The sequence below is a fragment of the Leucoraja erinacea genome, chromosome 8 (assembly GCF_028641065.1).
Source record: "Leucoraja erinacea ecotype New England chromosome 8, Leri_hhj_1, whole genome shotgun sequence".
Taxonomy (NCBI): Eukaryota; Metazoa; Chordata; class Chondrichthyes; order Rajiformes; family Rajidae; genus Leucoraja; species Leucoraja erinaceus.
In genome coordinates, this window is record NC_073384.1 from 49,379,656 (window position 1) to 49,385,655 (window position 6,000).

Below are 6,000 nucleotides of genomic sequence, written 5' to 3' on the forward strand. Positions count from 1 at the left end.
ATGAGTTTTCAGCAAACCAATTCCAATTAGAAGTGTAGGAAGGAACTGCAGATGATGGTTTATATTGAAAATAAACACAAAGTGCTGGAGTAACTCAGCAGGTCAGGCAGCATCTCTGGAGAACATGGCAAGGTGATGTTTCGGGTTGGGACTGATTGTGTGTGTGTGTGTGTTTGGGGGGGGGGGAGAAGAAAGCAGGAAAAGGAGCGAGGCAGGACAAAGCGTGGCAGGCAATGTCAACATAGGGAGATTACGTTCTCTCCGTGACCGCATGGGGTTTCTCTGGGTGTTTCGGTTTCCTCCCACACTCCAAAGACGTATAGGTTTGTAGATACACAAAAATGCTGGAGAAACTCAGCGGGTGCAGCAGCATCTATGGAGCGAAGGAAATAGGCGACGTTTCGGGCCGAAACCCTTCTTTAGCATCTGCAGTTCCTTCTTGAACACATAGGTTTGTACGTTAATTGGTTTCGGTAACATTGTAATTGCCCCTAGTGTGTAGGATAGTGCTAGTGTACTGGTCAAGGCTGACTCGGTCGGCCAAAGGGCCTGTTTCTGCGATGCATCTAAATAGTCTAAAGTGCTGATCAATGAAAATAGTACAATAGTGACCTCTCTCAATTACTTTAGCACTTTGCGTCTATCTTCGGTATAAACCAGCATCTGCAGTTCCTTTCTACACATGTTTAAAACTGATTGTTAGGATACGTCCACACTTTTGATATGGAAGGAAGCCTTTCAGTTTGTCAAGTTATACCGATTTGATGAACGCTTCCTTGCACCCACTAACTTTCTCCTTCTTACTGGTTGTGATGTCACATTTAGGAGGCGGAAACCCGTATGCTAATAAAAGCAAAAACATGGTAACATCGACCAGTCAGTCAATGGAATAATGTACAAAGATAGAAAAAGCCGTGCTTTCCAATCTACGTAGACTGCACCATGATAATTTGTTTACAGCTAATTGCATCAAACTGTAGACTTTTCTCTTTCATGTGACCCTCGAAGATCAAAGAAGGAGAGCCCTAAAGGAACCCACAGGATGGTGTCAATACAGGCCTTAACCTTTAGCTTTCTTAGACAAGTGATGCATGAATCATTCCATTTTCCCCATGGTAATCATGTGGCAGAAGGCCGTGAGTGATTTTTTGCAGCATTGTACACATGTTGTTTGTCGGGAAGGAGAAAGGTACGGTGTGTGACCTGGTCTAAAGATAAATCAGGCTTGTTAATCAGAGTTCCCTTAAGAAAAAGGCAGAATCATGACTTCCGCTATCAAGTAATATCTCTGCATCTGTTGTTGAGATACTGCAAGCCCGTAACATAAATATAGTCAACAGAAGAAAGATTCCGATATCTCAAAATAGCTACATCCTGTTTGGCCTGAATATTCTTGTCTCTTTTGTGATAACTATCTCCAATTTGTAGATCTTACACTGCAATAAAATGAACCTGCAAATCATACTGCATCAAACTGATTCAGTCTTGCCAGCACACAATCTGAAAACTAAAATGGCAAAATAATTTGAGAAGTTTTTTTTGTGACTGCCACAAAGGAGCACGGAAGTGTTATCTTACTGTTTGTGGCCAAGTATATGATTGGTTTAATCATAGTATTTAAATAATATTGTTTTTCCAGCTCAGCAGTGCAGGCAACGCAAAGCCTCTTTTTACACAACATCATGCGATGATGTTGTCATTTTCTTCTGAATGCATTAGCACAAGTGAATGGACCATCATAATCAGAGGGTAAGCTACTGGACTTTAGACTTTAGAGATACAGAAACGGGCCCATTGGCCCACCAAGTCCGCCTCAACCAGTGATCACTATCACTATCCTGCACACTAGGGACAATTTACAATTTTATAGAAGCCAATTTATCTACAAACCTGTACGTTTTTGGAATGTGGAAGGAAACCGGAGTACCCTGAAAAAACCCACATGGTTACAGGGAGAACGTACAAACAGACGGCATCCATAGTCGGGATTGAACCCGTGTCTCTGGCGCTGTAAGGCAGCAACTCCACAGCTGCACCACTGTGCTGCTGGACTTTGGGAATTTAGATCTTGATTTAGCTGATACAGGTTCAGCTTTTAAGAAAAGACAGCTTGCAGAGCATATAAATGCATGCACAGGCACCATGATCAACCTCCACTATTAGGCCAAAGGGTCCTGGGCCTGCTAACCAGATTTGCAGTATTACAACTTGTGGCTCAATAGCATTTTTGTGTGTACTGGAATGTGAGTCCACGTGAAAGCAATTGCGAGTGGATCACCCATCACGAATGCCCTAAAAGATCTCTTGGCTTCTGCTGTGTGGTTGTAAAGATTGTTTGGCGCAGACTCGGTGGGCCGAAAGGCCTGTTTCCACACTTTATAACTATGACTATATGGCATTCAAACGTACTGGTCTTTTTGAGTATATATTTCAATTCATAATTGGCTCATTCCCATACTCGTTAACAGACTTATAAGATCATCCATTATGAGGTAATATATTACATAATTCATAAGGAGTTGGGACTGTTAATCTATCATTTTATTAAGCCAGTGACAGCCTCTCAGGAAGTTTTCAAGGAAGTCTTGAAAGCTGAACTGAGATATTTCATCATATCATTTCATCACAGGTCTTATTATGATTCCATAGTTTCTGTGTCATCATGGCTCTGTCTTGAAAGATATTTGCTGCTTAAGTATAAATGGGCAGAATGGAAATGGAACTTTGTTTAGTCAGAAAGTTTAATTCATAAACGTTACAAGATTCTAAGCACAAAGACCTGGACTGAGCATTAATTACTGCTGTGTGACATATTGGTTTGAGGAACTGAGTTGGGTGAATTTTATACAAGAAACAATGTCCTTTATATAAAACTGACATTAACTCCGCTCGTTCTAAACTATCTAGTCAATGGAACCAATCACCCAGCACTTCGCTGGAGAGTTACCAAACAGAATTTGACATTAAGCACATGACCAGATTTTAAAGCAGTTTTTTAAGGCAGGTCTTAAAGGGGGAATAAGAAATGAACTGAAGACCTTGAGGTTTTGGCAGCTAAAGGCATGAGTGGCGGTGATTGAGAGATTTAAACATAGGATAATCAAGAGGCTAGAAGTGAAGGAATAGAGAAGATAGACACAAATGGCTGGAGTAACTCAGCATGACAAGCAGCATCTCTGGAGAGACAGAATAGGTGACGTTGTCTTTTTGTCTTCAGTGTTATGGCAACAATTGCTTCAATAATGAGATAAATATATTCAGTATTTCATCAATATAAAGTAGATTTGATGGACTTAATGACATCTGTCATATAGCAGAGTGAATAACTGAACACAACACTCCAAGTATGACCTCATCAACATCTTGTACAACTGAAACATAACAATCCAAACTCTACATTAAATTTCCTGACTGATGAAAGTAACAGCACAAGTAGATAGGGTGATAAAGAAGTCTTATGGTATTCATGCCTTTATCAGTCAGCACATTGGATAAAAAAGCAGAAAGTCATGGTGCAGGTTTATAAAACTTTGGTTACTCACATTTAGAGTATTGTGTGCAATTCTGGTTGTGCCTTTGGTAGTAGGATATGGATGCTTTGGGAAAGGTGCAGAAAAGCTTTACCAAGATGCTGCCTGGATTAGAGGGTTTGGTTTGGTTTAGTTTAGTTTAGTTTAGTTTAGTTTAGTTTAGTTTAGTTTAGTTTAGTTTAGTTTAGTTTAGTTTAGTTTAGTTTAGAGATGCAGCGCAGAAACAGACCCTTCGGCCAATCGAGTCCATGCCGGCCAGCAATCACCCCAAACATCAGCACTATCCTACACACTAGGGACAATTTACAATTTTAACCTAAGCCAATTAACCTACAAACCTGTGCATCTTTGGAGTGTGGGAGGAAATTGAGGCACCTGTAGGAGACCCACATGGTCAAGGTGAGAACGTACAAACTCCATACAGACAGTATCAGTAGTCAGGAGCAATCCCAGTCTCTGAGCTGTAAGGCAGCAACTCTACCATTGTGCCATTATACCACCCTCATGATATTAGTTCGAATAAGAGTTTGGGCAAACTTGGATTGATTTCACTTGAGTGCTGGAGGCTGAGGGAACACCAGATAGAACTTTAGAAAATGACGAGGGGCATATCAAGGATAGGCAATCAGAACCTATGTTTAGGGGTGGAAATGTCAAATACTAGAGGGCATTGATGTAAGATCAGAGGAGATATGCAGGGCATGTTATTTACATAGAGATTGGTGGGTGCATGGAACGCTCTGCCAGGAGTGGTAGTGGAGGCAGAAGGGAATCATTTAATTTGGTAATGTGTTTAACACGGACATGGAGATGATGGATGCACATTGTCATCTTCAATATTTCCAGATACTTTGCCCAAGATGACTGCCCAAAACCAAGATCACACTCAAAATAAGACCATTCAGAGCCGAGTTTCATCATGCAGAGGGAAGCAAACCGTTTTTATTCTCTACCAACTTTAGACGGCTGTGGAAACTCAGTTGCTAAGTTACAGAGTAGAAATGAGGAACTGCGGACGCTGCTTTACAAAAAAGGACACAAAATGCTGGAGTAACTCAGCGGGTCAGGCAGCATCTCTGGAGAACATGGATAGGTGATGTTTCGGCTCAGGATCATTCTCGACTCCTATCTGAAGTCAGTTTGAGGAAAGGTTCTGACCCAAAACGTCATCTAACCATGTTCTCCAGAGATGCTGTCTGACCTTCTGAGTTACTCCAGCACACTTTTTGTTAAGTTGCAGACACTGATTGGAATTTTGATATTTAGGGAATATCTGTAGGGTTTGCCAATGAAAGTGGTAATGAGGTAAAAAATGAAGCATTCTCATTGAAGGGCAGATCAGGGGCAAGGGGCAGAATGGCCTACTCCTGCTATTTCTTTGTTTTTCCTTATGCTGAAAATTTGAAATGTTTCCTTATGGGCTATAACGAGAATGCTGTTCCAGACCTCACCAATAAACCCTCTTCCTGTTTCCCCCCTTCCCCCAAGCTTGAATGTAGCTGCCGCCAGAACCCTCTCCATCAATCACCTAGGTGCCAGGGGACAGTTCACCAAATAATAAAAAGGGAAATAAAAAGATTGACATCAGAAGAGATGGTAGACAAAAGCCAAAATGAAATAATCCAGCTGATATACACAAATATACACTCCCCAAAGTTTACAAACGTACTTGGAAGCCTCTACTGATTTATTCAAACTTTTATTGAAATCTTGTTTGACTTAATGCGTTGTTCACATGAGATTGAAGCCATGTTGTTTAATTTCCTCTTTACTACTCTATTTATTGGGAACTGACAATTTCCAATCGTGCCCTGGACCACACGTTGTAGGCGGGATGCGAGAGTTCATGGACAGGGAGCGTTGGGAGAATGACGCGTAATTCACGCACGGCTGGAGACTGCATTGCTGAGAACACGTTATGTTTGTGTAGATGACTGATGCCAATGAATTCAGCATCTGGCCACTGCCGCACCATCTTTCAAAATGATCGGATGGATCAAAGAGGAGCCAGTGAGTGAATCACTTTGGTAAACCAGCCTGCACTGTTTAAAGTTAGCCTGCACCTCTTAAAAGGAAGGTGTTTTGTTGCTGGAGCAAGTGCTGATTGATGTCATAAGGACATGAGAAATTGAAGCAGGAGCTGACCATATGTTCTTCCGAGCCTGCTCTGCCATTTAGTAAGACCTTGGCTGATCTGTGCTTAGCTTTAGCTCCATCTTCATTGTTAGTTTAGTTTAGAGATACAGCGTGGAAACAAGCCCTTCGGCCTACCGAGTCCGCACTGAACAGCAATCACGTTCACGCGTACCCTAGTTCTATGTTATCCTGATTTTGCATCCTACGCACTACGGGCAACTTAGAGAAGCCAATTAACCTGCAAACCTAGATGTCTTTGGAATGCTGGAGCACCCGGAGACTAGGTACAAACTAGGTACACAGCCTGTAGTCAGGATTGAACCTGGGTCCCTGG